Here is a 17,002-nt window from a genome sequence, read left to right as displayed (position 1 = left end):
CTTAATACTGATGGGTCTCATATGGGCAGCAATGGTTGGGCTGGTTGTGGTGGTGTCGTGAGAGATGATCAGGGGAGGTGGATAGCTGGGTTCTCTAAGCACATCGGTTCAGGTAGCAGTTTTGTAGCAGAAATGTGGGGTCTTAGAGATGGTTTAGTCCTCTGCAGCAACCTTAACTTCCAATGTCTAATAGTTGAAGTTGATGCCAAAATTACCTTGCTTAACAATGATTATGTTAACATTGTAGTTTCCCCCTTATTGGATGGCTGCAAGCAGTTGTTGAGCCGCTTCCAACAGGTGCAGGTCAGACATTGTTATCGGCAAGCGAATCGTTGTGCCGATGTTATGGCTAGGATGGGTTCTAATCAACCTTTAGATTATGTTCTTTTCCATAATCCGCCTGTGGATGTTTTGGAAGCCTTTGAGGCTATTTTTAATGGTTTGTTTTTTGACAAGCGTTGTCCTGCTACTGTTGTAGTCTCTTAGTTTGTTTAATGAATCGTCTTTTTAACCAAAAAATAATAATAATAACATAAAATCAAATAATTAAACATTAAAAAAGCCACATAAGCATTTCAATAATAAAAATGACACAAAAATAAGGAAAATTAATTTATGAAAAAAACCATCAAATTCTTTTATTTTATTTTGTATTCTTGCACTTTCTTATTTACCAAACACAATGTCCAGACTTCAGCGGCACAACAATTTGAAACAAAACACTAATCACGCAATTATCAAGACTCACTTTTTCTTTTTTGTTCTTTACTTTTCATCCATTTTCCCAGAAATCAAAAGCCAATCACAAAACTATCAAAACCACTTTGACCATCAATACAAAAATTACCGAAGGTTAAACTCACCCAAAATTGTAACCTCTTAAATACCACAGATTTGTTTTTCTGTTTCTAATCCAACAACAGATTTAACGCTGTAAGGCCTAGACGAAAACCCATCCTAAAACCCAGAATGCCCACTAACAGCAGTGGGATAGGGTGGGAGATAGGGATGTGGGTGTGGTGATGGTCCTGATGGAGGGAGTGTTTTGGGATTGGAGGAACACCATGGTTTGTTTGATTTAATTTGAGTTGAATTGAAAGAGCTATGTTTGGTAGTTGAGAAAGAGCAAAAATACAAAAATAAAATAAAAGAAGAAATTGATGATTTTTTTTTTCAAAATTCATTTTCCTTGTATTTTTCATTCAATTAGTTTTGTCAAGATTTCTATTTCTTCCAATCAAAAAATAAAAAAGATTTCCATTTTTAACATGCCTTTTTTTTTCATTTAAAATGCTTATTTAGCTTTTTTTTAATGTTTAATTATTTAATATAATATTATTATTTTAACCATATGTGCGCTATCAATGCATAACCGTATTCCATGCAAGCATTTTCTGTTAGTGAGTTAACAATAAGAACCAAATTAACTACAAGCTAAAAGTAATATGGACCAAATTAACTGCTACTAAAATGTATGAACTAAATTAACTATAACCACAAAATGTAAGGGTCAAAATAATATTTTCGCCATTTAAAAAAAAAATATTTATTCTTCTTTATTATGATTTTCTTTTTAAACCACCATATTAAATTCTTTAATTTAAATCACTTGGCTCTGTAATAGTAATTAGTAATACTAAATAATAATACTAATATGTATTTATTTTATTATCTACTGTTACTTTTAAATTAATATTTGAAAGAAAATGTTAAAAAATATTTAGAAAATAAAAAATATATATATTTAATTATTAATTAATATACATATTTTCGCTACACATGTGTCTTATTGTTTCAAAAATTGTTGTGTCGTCGTACCATACAAGTACACGTACCCGCACCCATATGTGTGAAAGTCAAATTTATTGTAACACTCTTTTATCATGCATACATTTTGGGCTCAAAAAAGAAAAATGTGTTTCGACTTTCAACCAGATTTCAAGATGACTCAACCTGAACCTGAAACTATAACTTGCCATTTGCCAATTCACTGCGACGGCATATAAGTAAGATGTTCTGAATTTTAACATAGTAGTAGCCTAGTGGGTAGAGTTCGTTCCACAATTACAAGAGAGTTAAAATAGAAAATAATAAAGGAGCCAGCCTTAATTAAGCAATAAATATCAAAGTTGATGGTAAGTTACAGTCATTAGTAGGAAATTTCTTGCAAACTACCGAACCAATTAGGGAGCACTATATTGAAACAAAATTAGCATCGCTAGCAGAAAGATGTCTTTTTTATTTGAGAAGAAACAAATGGAAAAGGCTTTATTAACATAAAGAAAACTACAAACAAGAGCAAGCTTCCTCCCTAATTACTGAACCAAAATAGGGAGGTCAGCTGCCTAAACCAAAGGAACCAAAAAAAATTACAAGATAAAGACCACTTGGCCAGAGTGTGTGCAGCCCACTGATGGAGCCAGAGGGGGGCACCTGCCCCCCCTGACTCCTAATTTCTTTTTTCTTTTTTTAATTTTTTTTATTAGTAGTCATATGGAGGAAAAAAACAAAAAAAGATTTCTGCTTGTTGAAACTTGAAAGTGACCAAATTACCTATTTTATTTTTTTTTTTTTTATATAATTATTTACGTAATTTTTATTATTTATGATACTTTTCACAGCATTTTATCTTTGAATGATGCTAGAGATATTACAAATTTTACTACTTATGTCTTACAAATTGGCATGTTATCAATCACAAAAAATAATTTCAAACATTTATTCATTATATTTTTTAAGTAATACTAATCATATTTTTACTCCATCAGTTTGTAAATTTTTTAGTAGCTATGAATTGGTTGTTTTTGTTTATTTATTTTAATAATATGAAATATATTCATATTTGCTTACAATCGTTTATTTATTTTGTTATTATTGTTGATTAATGTTTTTTAGATAAATTTTACTTTTAATATTGTCTTTTAATTTTGCCCTCTTTAGACTAAAATTCTAGCTCCGCCACAGTGCAGCCATATTAGCATGTCTAGGCACCCAAGACATAGAAGCATTAGTAAGACAGATAACATAAAAGTGCAGCTCAAGTAAACAGGAAGCTAGTCTTCTAGGAGGAGGGTACTCAGATTTAGGAGAGCTTCATGACAGATCATAGAATCCGTCTCAATAAGAATACTCTCCACTTCTATCTTAGGAACCAAAGACACTGCCATTTTAATTTCTTCAGCTTCAGCTTGGTGAGGGAGGATGGTATTCCCTTTATGAGAGCAAGAAAAAACCAACTCTCATCTCCAGTCTCTCGCTACCATATCTATGGATGAGAATTTAGATCCAACTGCTGCATCCACATTGAGCTTAACAGCTAAACGGCTTGGGGGACCAGCTCTGCTTTTAAGGACTAAGACTCATAGGAGGCCCATTAGTAACTCTAAGATTTTGAACTCAACAAGAGTCCTCCAAATTTTGGAAACTAATTCATCAAAACTCAGAGAAAGATCTTCGAATTGCACTTGATTCCTCAATTTCCAAATTCCATCTCACAGGATGGCTCCAAACATTAGGCTCGAAACATTTGTAAAAGGAAGGGAAATAAGAATCGAATAAGGTCCATTGTAAAGGAGAAACCTAATGAATCCATTTTTAACCGCCATTTACTATTGAACCAAACTGGTTTTGCAACTGGAAATAGAGCAAAAAATTGAGGACTCAACTTTTGATTTGCAAAAAGGACAAATATCACCACCAATTTCAAAGAACTTACCAAGATTGGCATTGGTAGGCAAAACATTGTTGCAATCCTCCATATCAACATTTTATGCCTCTCATGCAAATTGGCTTTCCAAATATAGCTCTAAAAAATAATTATTATGATGTGCCTCCTCCTTGCAAATCCACTAGGATGATTTAACTAACAAAACCCCAGAACTTGAAGGAGTCCAAACCCAGCGATACACGCCAGCAACTAGAGAGATTGGAATTTTCAAAATCAGATCGATAATGGAGTCCTCAAACCACAACTTTTATTTGTGAATATCCCAATCCAAATGTTCAGAATTTAAATACTGAGAGGTAAGCAGAATTCCATCCAGATCAGCTCCCCTCTTTGGGATAGGAATAAATCCTTGAACATCTGGAACCCACAGATCATCCCATATTCTTATTGCACTCTTTCTACGTTATGCGGGGCGAAAGAACACCAGGCTTTCTTTGAAAAATGAAAAAATGACTCAAAGGAGTACCATCACCCACAATCTTGCAAGCAGCCTTTGAGATGAGATGTTTAACACCTAACAAGCTTTTCCATACCGGAGAGAATTTACTTGAAGAGCAATGGTTTAGCTAATAGTGTCTTACCTTATATTTGGCCTTTAAAACATTTGTTGTATATATAGGTATATACAAGAATATGTTGTAATAATGATGTTTGAGTTTGGAGAATATGGTTTCATAAAGTGAAAATTCAAGCTCTGGAACTTTTTAAATGAAAATTCAAAAATCAGTATTTTCGATCGGTTGAAACTTTGGCTCGATTGATCGAAAATGATAAGAAAATAATCCTGGAATTTCTGGATGTCTCGATCGCTATTCGATTCCTATTCGACCGATTGAAAATAGCACTCGATCGATCGAAAGTAATTTTCGACCGATCGAAAATCGTGAAACAGAATTTTTAGTAGAATTTTCAAAAGACTGTTCAGAAAGGTTGAAGATGTTTCAAACTTGTGAACAGTTTTATGAAATATTTTAACTCTCCATACGTACATTTTGATGAAATATAACCCTATGTTCACTTGAAAAAAGTAGTAAGTTAGAGAGAAATACAAGAAATCTTGTATTCATTCTCCAAAATTGTTATCTGTAGAACCCAATATCTTGGTTATATCATGTGGACAAATTTCTAATAACTCTTTAGCAATAATAGCATAGAGGGAAAATATTGTCTAAGGAAAACGATATAGTGCCTCCAAGTTATTTATATTCTGTTTGTCTTTGTGTTAACCTTATTCTTCCATTATTATTTTGTGTAATAACTCTTTAGCAATAATAGCATAGAGGGAAAATATTGTCTAAGGAAAACGATATAGTGCCTCCAAGTTATTTATATTCTGTTTGTCTTTGTGTTAACCTTATTATTCCATTATTATTTTGTGTAATAACCCCTACAACATTGACACACAAACAATTTTTTCCAGATAATAACCACCAGGTTATTTACAAAGGCTAGCTAGGTTGTACACCCAAAATTTTGTAAAACTCAAACCACCTTCATCATTATTATTATTATTATTTTGGGAAGAAAGTCATTTGAATATTATCAGCAAGCTTGAAAGTCAGCTGCAATAGCTGTTGGAAAAATACATGTTTGTATCTCATACAAAGCATACGCAGCGGAAAATAAACAAATCTACTTCATTTGCAATTGATAACATGTACTGTGTAAGTTTCAGAATTTAAGAATAAGAGAATGTACCTTGGTGCAGTGAAATTCAAAACAAAATATTAGAAGTACTTTGGAACACTTTTAATTTTTACCCCAATTCCACTAACGCCCAAGAAGTGTGGTTTTTCAATTAGTTTTCAATGGAGAATTAGAGAGTGTGGCTTACACTCACACATACACCATTTAACAAGAGTGTTGTTCCTTACTTAAAATTATGTATGTTTCTCATTTTGTATCTAAATGATTATCTAATTGGACTGGCCTTTTGGACCTTTTCAATTAAGCTCAAGTGTGTGGCTTGGAGCAGGACCAAAAGGGACCAATAAGACACTAATTCCAATGGACCTTGGGTTTTTCTGTCCACTAACGCCCAAAAAGTGTGGTTTCTCAATCAGTTTCCAATGGAGAATTAGAGAGTGTGGCTTACACTCACACATACACCATTTAACAAGAGTGTTGTTCCTTACTTAAAATTCTGTATGTTTCTCCTTTTGTATCTAAATGATTATCTAATTGGACTGGCCTTTTGGGCCTTTCCAATTAAGCTTAAGTGTGTGGCTTGGAGTAGGACCAAAAGGGACCAATAAGACACTAGTTCCAATGGACCTTGGGTTTTTCTGTCAACTCTTGACAAGTCCAAAGTTACCATTAACTATATTTAATACCACTATATAAATATAGTTGCACTCTAGGCCTTATCTATAAATTATATCCCAAGATTTTATTGTAAATGCAACCCCTTCATAAAATATTCGTAGTAATACAAAATCATGAATGTAGATTGCCACTTTAAAGATTACTATATCTTAATCCTTGAGTACCCGATTTAATCATTTAAGTTATTCATCATATATTTATGAAATCAAATTCCATAAATATATATTTTAGTAACTCCTTACTAAAGTGGTTGGGTCCAACTCTCTAAATAAACAAAATCATTAAACTTATCTTAAGGGAATATTTTGTATCTCTGTTAAAAGACTATGAATTCCGTCTTGAGAATATATGTTCCTTCAACACTAAATGTGGCTGCCCAACATATTGAGATTTTGATCATGACTTTAGATTTCACTCCTGATATATCAAAGCAACCTACACTTCATGATTAGGTCCATTATCCTCTTAGGATTAAGAGTTCATGTAAATAGAAGTCGTGAAATTTATTATACATTTGACAATCGTTAGGAGAATAATAAATCTCACAATGGTCCAATTCAATATGTCTTAACTCTTAAAACATATCACCATATAAACTAGAAGTCTCCACTTCCATGATCAAGACAAATCATCTTAGTTGATATGTTATAGTCTTCGCAGATGAAACGTCAAATTTCATCACTGACTACGAACTACATTTTGAATTTACAAGGAACTTGTGATTTACATCTTCTATGACTAAATCACATAAATCACATACAATGCATCTCATGGACTATGATAATGTCTCATTAGTTCATTTATAGATAGTCTCATATAATTAAACAATTTAATTATTTATAACATACCAATAAATTGGATTTTAAGGTATAAACTCCAACAATAGCATCATCCAAATCCAGTGGAACAGACTTCATCTACACAAACAAAGGAAAAGAAAGCCTTACTCTCTGGACTAAGGCATGTACAATAGCATTACCTTGTCTAACGGTACGAGAGAAGGAAAAACTCCTTAAGGAGCTAATAGAAGATAAAATATTTTTTACTAGGTGACCAAAGGAAGGTGACAGCATACCTCCCTTTTTAACACATTAATGACAATCTCCGAGTCACCTTCAAATTTGGATTAATGTAATCTAATTTCCTAAAAAACCTTCACAGCCTATCTTGTAGCTAGCACCTCTGAAATCTCCATAGAAGGAGGTTTTTGATTTTTTTTTTTCCCCGATAGAGCAGCCAGCATCTTGCCCCGGGTATTCTTGACAACAACTCCAATCCCAGCCTCATTGCTTTCATTAAAAATAGCATCATTAAAGTTTGTCTTGTATTCACCCTACCCAAACTATTTTCTTGATTGGAAGCATGGCTAGCCTTGAAATTTTGCAAACAACTCTAGACCGAATCCTTGATTCTCTCAATCGGTTGGGTTTGCTCCCTTCATCTGGTTTTATTTCAATGAGACCAAAGAAACCAAGCTGTTGTGGCAAAAATATCAGGTGTCCTGAACTTTGAGAGAAGTAATCACATCGGATCCGAGAATGACCCCTGGGAAGCTTGGAACCTATTTATCTAGCCAAAATCTCTACACCAAACCATCCTCACCGCCTCACACTCTCATAGTGCATGCATAGTATCCTCAACTACTTTGCCATAGAGATGACAGGGTGAATCCATAAGTATTTTTCGTTTGAGCAAGATTATTTTAGTTGGTAGATTGTTTATGCAAGTCTTCCATATGAAATGTTCAATTTTTTCAAGAACCTTGAGATTCCATAAACCAAACCAAAAATTGTTTTTGCCCACTAAACTAAAGCCCGAAGCAAAAGCCTCTCTTGAATCTTCACACAGTAGTTTGTAACCTGATTTCACCAAGTAGATCCCAACACCAAATAACAGCCAAAATAAAGAATCCACCTGAGGAATAGCACATAATGGAATGGATTTTATTCATTGAGCTTCGAATGGCAGAAAATAAGCTTCTAAATTAAGCCACCTTCACCTCACAGTTGAGGTTTGAAAGAGGGGACAAAACTGTCCCCCTAATTTCCCTGGCAGCCAACTATCCTTATAAACTTAGATAGATTTCCCATCACCTGTCCCACTTTGTTCCCATAGAAATCGCTCTCCTTGCCTTCAAGATGCTTTTCCAAGCATATGAACCCGAAGATTGTTTTGCATCAAAGATAGTACCATGTGGAAAATATTTTTCCTTAAAAACACGATAAAAGAGAGAATTTATATTGTGAAGAAGCCTCCAAAAATGTTTTGCCAATATAGCATCATTGAACTTTGCAAACTCTTTGAAAACCATTCTGCCATCTTTTTTTGGTTGGCATAGAATCTCCCAATTTTTCCAATGAATTTTCCACTGTTCCTCATTAGAATTTACGAATCAACATCTTAATGTCTCGGCAAAGACCCAAAGGTAACTTGAAACAACCCATAGCAAAGGCGAGAATGGCTCGGACAACCGCCATTAATAGAACTTCATTTCCCGCTTGAGATAAGAATTTTTGCTTCTAACCTTGGAGTTTACCCCACACTCTATCCTTAATATAGTTTAAGCTAGCCCTTCCATTCTTCCCCACCACTGTTTGCAACTTGAGATACTTCTCATACTATTTTATCTTAGGCATACCTAGTAAGTCTTTGATGGAACTTTTCACTTCATTTACTATTTTATTGAAAAATACTTGGTCTTTCAGTATTAATATGTTGACTAGAGGCTTTTTTCTAAACCTGAAGAATGCTTTGAATAGCCTGAATATTACCCATTGTTGCACGACAATATAGGAGGCTGTCATTTGTACAAAATAAATGAGAAATTCTTGGCTCTCTTCTATAAAGAGAAAAACCTTGAATATCCCCCACATTAACAGTATGTTGGATTAAACCGTTCAACCCTGCCGAGCATTAGAAAAAAAAAAAGATATGGAGATAGAGGATTCCCTTGTCTCAAGCCCCTAGAAGGAATAGTATGCCCCCATGGTCCTCCATTAACTAAGTTAGAAAAAGATACAGAATTGATACACTCCAAAATCTAGCAAATCCACCTGCTATGAAAACCCATCATTTCCATTATTTTCAACAAAATCTTCTATTCCACCCTATCATAGGCCTTACTCATTGTGGGTGCAAACGTCTGCGAACAAGTGGGTTTCCTCATGGGAAGTATGCCTCTGCCTTGGAGTGGACCGGGCAAAGGGTAAAAAATGGAGTCACCACCTTAGGTCTAGGAACCATATAGGGCCTTTTGAGCCACGCACTTACATGCATGGGTTTGCAAACCAAATTATGGGTACAACTTGGGAATGTGTTAGGCACCCAAGACCGACCGGTTTGTGAGCCAACCTCCATTATGTGTTACTAGGCCATGTTTAAATAAAAAAGTTACTAAAGAGCCTTAATCCTTAACCTAAACATACATCATGCACTTAAAAAAATAACACACACAACCTGTTAAAGGTCACATCACAATATAAAAGGAAATAAATAAAACACAAACAAACAAAATAAATTAAACATGGAATGTTGACAATTAAATAAAACACACAAGGAAAAAATATCAAATAAACCAAGCATAGAAAAAAGACTCAAACAAAGATGGAAAATAATTAAACATAAATAATTAACGTAATAGAGTCAAACATAATCAAATAACATGTGAAAAATGTTTAAAACAATAAAACCTATATTTATGTCAAATCTGGGTTTAGGGGTGCGCGCGTACACATACTCAACTATATGTACACATGGTCGAAATCATGCGCATACATACTCGATGATTTGTACACATCCTTTAGCACAAAAAATGTAAAAATCACATTTTTATGCTTTAATCATTTGCATTCTTGTATCTAAATCAAAGAAATAAACAAAGGAAAAACAAAACTAAATAAAAACTACATCATGGTTAGATTAACGTGCATAAAATAAATATAAAACAATCAAATAAAACACATGTGAATAATCAAACTAACATAAAAATAAAGAACATGTCAATATAACATAAAAACCAAATAAAGTCACAAAATCACTAAGAACATATTATAAACAACCATTACATATCAAAAGAATTAAAAACAACCAATATAACAGTTAGAGAAACTACATTAAGAAACTCATGTGAATCCTATTAAAGAAATAAGGAGTTCATGGAAAAAAAAAACCCCAACTTGCTTAAGATTATGAGTTTAGAGACTGTTTAACCGACCCCCATACAACACAAATATTAGATTGAGAGAGCAAAAATAATCAAAAGAACACAATAGTTTAGGTAATCACAACTCAAGAACAAAAGGTTTTGAAAAGGTTTTAAGAAATCCAATTAAGAACAAATTTCTACCTTAGTTTTGTGCTAGAAAAAGGTTTTGAATATTTAGAAAAAACGTGCTAGCTGCTTCCCCAGTGTTTTAGAAAGAGAGAATAAGGTTTTGAAAAGTTGGAGGCACTCTTTCTAGCTATCCCTTTGATTGGAGACATAAGGTGAGTATTTATATGTTAAAACTAGAGTTTTCGCTTCAGGGCTTTTTAGAGGTCTTAGGACATTCCCAAGGGTTTAGGGGCTGGTCCACATCAAAGAATGATGCTTTGGTGGCCCAAAACTCATGTTTTAATAACCTAGAATTGAGCTTGCGTACGCATCTTTCAAGGGTGCGCACGCACCCTTGATTCATGCTTATTCATACTCCCAAAAAACCCTAATTTTGATTTCTATGTTAGTCAAATTTCAAACAGTCATAATTTACTCAGTATAAGTTTAAATTAGGAAAAATTTGTATTCTAATTGGAGCCTAGGATGTCTACTTTCCAATTAAGTAAACATGACTCAAACATTCTTTGTGTATCAAAGGTTATATATAAGTCCAAATTAGGAAAAAAATTTATTCTAATTGGAGCCTAGGATGGCTACTTTCCAATGGAGTAAACCTAACTCAAACATTCTTCGTGTATCAAAGGTTATGGTTGAATCAGTGAGCAAATGTCATTTTTTAGCATTGTTTCAAAGCGATTCAAGCACTTTTTAATTGTGATTACTTCCAAACTATTGTGAACTCTTTAATTACCCTTGGTTGACATTTGTCAAGATCATCACTAGGGCAGGTACCAAAGGTTATTAACAGGTACAAAATGAAGTGTCTATACTCATATTAAGTTTCATTGCCATAAACCCCAATTTTCCAGACTTTTTGGTTTTCATGTGATGTTAGGTTTCAAAGGTAACCAAAATATTATCTGAAATAGCCTTATCAACTTGAAAAGCACTTTGTGACTCAAAAATTATCTGAGACAAAATTTTTGTTTCAATATTTGCTAGCACTTTAAAAACAAATTTATACAAGATATTGTATAAAGCTATAGGTCTAAATTTAGAAACTTTCTCAGCGCATTTAACCTTAGGAATGAGTGTAAGGAAAGTGTGGTTCAAATTTGGAATAATCTTGCTAGTACTAAGACATGAAAGAACAGTTTCCGTTACCTCCTCTCCAATATACTATCTCAGTAATGTTGATAGAAAATTGGAGGCATCCCACCCAGGCTTGGTTATTTTAAGGGAGCCATTTGCTTAAGATCTATATCCACTTCCCCTCTTGTAAAATCCCCAACCAACATGCTATTCATATCATCCGTGAACACCCAGTTGTATATTGCACCACCTCCTCAATTTCAATCGGGTTTGCCGAGGTAAATTGATTTTTGTAGTAAGACTTCAACATGGTAGCCACCTTATCATCTCCTGTTTACATAACACCATTTGAGTTTTGAAGTCCCGACATTCTATTTCTTTGAAACCTCTGTCAGGCATTGTTGTGGAAATTACTTGTGTTTTTGTCCCCCGATTTCATCCACCAAATATTTGATAGTTACTGCCATAATTTCTCTTCCTTTAAGAGCAAACCCATAATCTAATTCTTCAACCCAATCAGTCCAACAGTCCCACCTCCCCTCAAAGCCAACTTTTCAGCTTTTTTCAGAAGCTTTTTCTTCTTGGCAACTGGCAGGTGTTTGAGCAATATTACCAAAAGATTTCCCACTCCACCACTAAAGTTTATTCTGACAGGCCATCAGTTTTTCCACCACCTTATTCATTGGGGAACCATCAGTAGTTTAAATCTCCACGGTTTTTTTGATTTCATAGGTACACCACTAGGGAATATCATTATTGGTTTATGATCAGATGTGACATAGTCAATGGGATTACCAAAAGAGCAAACCAGTCAGTAGATCCCACTGGATGATCAAGTCTCTCCCACACTGAGACACCATATGCAAAATTTTTAGACCAAGTAAACTTACTAACCACAAATCCCAAGTCTATAAGTCCACATTCATCAAAGCATGCCGAAAATTTTTCATCCGTGCATATAGTCTCAACTGAACCCCCCCCTAATTTCTCATGAGTTTTTGCAATTTCATTGAAGTCACCCACACATAACAAAGGCAAAGAGAAACGTTGGTGTAGGTCCCTTAAAAGATTCCAAGATTCCATTTGAAGCTGTGTTTCAAGAATTCCATGGAAACCTGTAAATCTCCAGGCATCCTCCTTCCCTATATTGATTAAAGCATCAATATGATTCTGAGACTAGGATTCCACATGCAGCTCAATATCTTTTTTTCCAAAAGAGAGCCAAACCACCACCCCTTGTAATTTTTGAAACACCAAATACTCACCAAATTGCAATTTATCATGAATGCCAATTAGCCTTGCCAATTTACCACCTTCATTCTTAGATCTACAAAGAGTAGAACAAGCAATAGGAGCCCAATAATTATTCAAACTCGTTTGTAGATTCCACCAAAACTTGTGGACCACGGAATCTAGTTGATCACTTAGGTTTTTTGGGAATTGCAAGGCTTTTTCTACTGTAGTATATGTTTCCTTTCTAACATCAATCGAACCTAGCTTATCTCAAGTGAAAATTTATAAGCTGACAATTCAAAGCAATAAGAGTACTCAAAATATAAACAAGTTTTAATTAATCATTTTGATTCCAAGTCATGAAGCTTAATCAAGATAAAGTGATTGAAAACAACATAAAGTGATGACCATTAACAAACATTTTAATATGTTTAACAAAAAAATTTCTAGAAAGAATCATACGTTTACTCATAAACATGTTGTTCAACGTACACTTGTAATACATACATGCTATTAAACAAGTTTTTTTTTTTTTTTTAATTTTCATTCCTTGTACATATTTTTTGGTACTATGATATACACATAAAGAGAAAATGTAAAGTCCTTTTTATTGAATTTAGTCTTTTTTTAAAGAAACCAATATTAATGCAATTGAGTATAAATATTTTTTAATTCCAAAATGTAAATAAAAAATGGAAAAGAAACAAGGTCATGTTGTTAGTGTTTAAAATTCAAAAATTATTGGTGTCAATGAAATGACAATTCTTATATGTCTAGTTTTTAAGTTTTTTTTTTTTTTAATATTAGTATTATGTGTTTGTAACTAAGTTTTTCCAAATCCCGGGATACCTTTCGATTGTTGACAACTAGATAGGCTTATGAACACTTGGCAAGTAGTCAATCTATTTTGCATAAATGATGAAGAGAATTAACCAATTGGCCCAAAATTAAAGAAAATTTCCATCATAATAAAGTTAAGAAGTCTAAACAAAAATGAGGTGGTAAATAATATATATTTTCTTTTGGGTTGTTGATATCATGCTTGTAGCATTACTATACATCAGCAAGGAATTTGAATAAGTTGAAACATATATGGATAAGGGAATAATTGTGTATACGGCAATCACTACAATCATTATTGGTATAAAATTTGGGATATTGGTGAATGACTGTTGTAGAAGATTATCAATATTATTAGCAGATGTGTTTTCCTTTATGGCTCAATAATTACTATATCGGAATTCTGTCATTGGATGATCATAGTAGGAAGACTCATATTTGACATTGGCACAGGTATCAAATTGATAGCAATGCCATTTCATATATCAGAATTATAACTGCCTAAAATTTGTAATTTGAATGATAGTCTTGGAATGCTGCAACAATTTTTACTGCCTTAGTTATTACTCTCTCTCTCTCTCTCTCAATTTTAGTACAAAATAAAAAGAGTTTTTTTTTAGTTTCTTTTGAACTTTAAAAATCTCTATTAGGTGTCAGGAATTAAAATTTTACTAGTTGCTCAATTTTATGTAATGAAATCATTGCCAGATACATCAAAATGGTTATTTCAACAAATAAGAATCTTATTAACCATTAATTGCAAAGTACTTATATCATAGTGGTCTATTAACAAATTTGAATTATTTTTTCAAAAAATAATAGAATATACTTTAATTAAATAATCTTCCTATTTTCACCATATTTGAGTTGATTTTAACAATGATTTTTGAATAGTCAACTTCAAAGGAAATTCAAATTTCTTAATAAAGGATCAAAATCAATCCGATCAAATGGTTGGGTTTTAGTTAAAACTCACCCAAATTTGGTAAATCCTATAAAAAAAAATATTTTAAAAAAAAAGGAACTACCATTAAAACCATGTAAAGTTTAATTTAAGACACAATTTTTTTTTTTCAAAATCTGGGTGCAAACAAAATTTGATATCTACAAATTTTAATCCATAATGCTAAATACATTAATTAAAAAAAATTTAAAAATGTACGTCAATAATAAAAATCTTTAACTATACTTTGTATAAATTGGCGCAAATATTACTAGAAGTAATGTTCAACTTGTACCCCACAAAATGTAAACTCTTACAAGTAACATCAAACAATAATTGTATCAACCTGCATTTAATTATTTGTAAAAAATTAATATATCTAATAAACATGTTCTAAACATAAACATAATTGTATAAATAAACTTGTTAACAATAAATTTGTAAAACATGCACAATTTATTTTAATGTTCATTCCATATACATATTGTTTTTGTACTATGCTATACACATAAAAGAGAAAATGTAAAGATCTTTTAAATTCTTTTTTTTTTTTTCAAAACCAATACCAATAATGTTCAACTTATAGAAATTGACGCAAATATTACAACAAATATTTTCTAAACTTAAACGTATTTGTATACATAAACATACTATAACCTTGTAACAATTTTAAAAAATTTAGGTTCATTCCATTTTTTTTTTTTTGTGTCACGCTATACACGTAAAAGAGAAAATATAAAGACCTTTTATGAAATTGACTCTTTTTTACAATACCAATATCAATGCAATTGAGCCTTTTTTTTTTTTTTTTTTGACTTTGTTAATTGACCAAAATTATATAAATAATGAAATTATAGGTTAGTACCATAAGATTCTTACTTGTTGAAGCAACCATGTTGATCTATATGGTAATGATTAATAAAATTTAGTGAGCGGTAAAATTCAAACTCCTGACATCTGATAGTGGTATAAAATTATTAAAGATTACTAAAACTAAAAAAAACTCATTATTTTATACTAAAAATAGCAGAGAGAGAGAGAGAGAGATCATAATAAGTAAGGGGGTAAAAATGGTTTCAACAAGAAAATAATGAATTTTAGGGGGTGAGAATTCAATTTAATGATTTTTTAAAATTAAATTGAGTCTTTTTTTTTTTTCAAATAAAATGTTGTACTTAGTATGCATTAGGGATTAAGAGCTTTAGATAACGAATTTTTTCTACCCCTAAATTTCAATGGAATTTAAGTCTTAAATTAAGCATTTGCATGGTTTGAATGGTCAAAGTTTTTTTTTTTTTTTTTGTTGCTGATTTTGATAATTTTTTCATAGGATTTACCAAATTTGGGTGAGTTTTAACTAAAACCCGACCATTTGATCGGATTAATTTTGATGCTATATTAAGAAGTTTGAAATTCCTTATCACTTGACTACTAATGGGGGAAAATCACACTTAAAATAGAGTGAAATATCGTGAAAATAGGAAATTACATAAGTAAAGTTTATTCTATTATTTTTTTTGGGGAAAATAACAACTTCGTTAATCAACCATGATGACATAAATAATGCAATTTGATGTTAAACTCAATAAAAGTCTTACTTGTTGAAGCAACCATGTTGGCATATCTAATAATAATTTCATATACATAAAATTGAGTTAGTAGTAAAATTCAAACTCTCAACATCTAATAGAGATTTAAAATTAAAGTTCAAGCTAACTAAACCAACTTTTTAATAGGGGTGTCAATTCGGGTTAGCATGTCGGGTTCGTGTCATGTCGAGGTAGGCGTATTTGACTAAATGGCTCAACCCTAACCTGACCCATTCAATATTCGTGTCATGATCCTTCAACTTTAACCTGACCTGTTAATAAGGAGAGTTGACTTAACCCAACCTGTTTGACACGCTTAATAAACGAGTCATGTTGGGTTGACACAAATGTAACATAACTCATTTCAACCTACATAATATTTATTATAACATCCATCTAGAAATAATTTTTTTTTTTTTTACATCCCAAAAGCAGTGCATACACTTCAAGTCTTCATCCCACATTCAAAATAATATAGTTCAATAAAAATATAACATTCATCTAAAAATAAGTTCTTTACACTTTAAAAGAAGTGCATACACTTCAACCCAAATTCAAAATAACATAGTTTAACAAAAATAACATAGTTCAACAAAAATATAATATCCTTGGAACTTGCCAAATGCTAAGTATCAATATTGAAAGAATTAGAGTAAACAGTAGACTAATCTTGACTATGACTACAATTATCATCCAGAGAGAGAGAGAGAGAGAGAGAGCAATAACCGGTTTGAGATTTTGAGTTTGAGAATTGGGTATAAGACTATAAGATAGTAGAGTGAGTAGTATGGCTAAAATAAATATTAAAAAAAAAAAATTAGATATTTATAAGAAGGTTTAGAGATTTAGGGTTTGTAGGGTTTAGATATCTAGGGTTTGTAAAGTTTCAATTTCCAATTATATCCCTTATAAGTTTTTGTAATTACTCACTTTTCTTT

The sequence above is a fragment of the Castanea sativa genome, chromosome 5 (assembly GCF_040712315.1).
Source record: "Castanea sativa cultivar Marrone di Chiusa Pesio chromosome 5, ASM4071231v1".
In the NCBI taxonomy this organism is placed as follows: domain Eukaryota; kingdom Viridiplantae; phylum Streptophyta; class Magnoliopsida; order Fagales; family Fagaceae; genus Castanea; species Castanea sativa.
The sequence above is the reverse complement of the archived record's forward strand: the minus strand, read 5'-3'. Positions refer to the sequence as shown.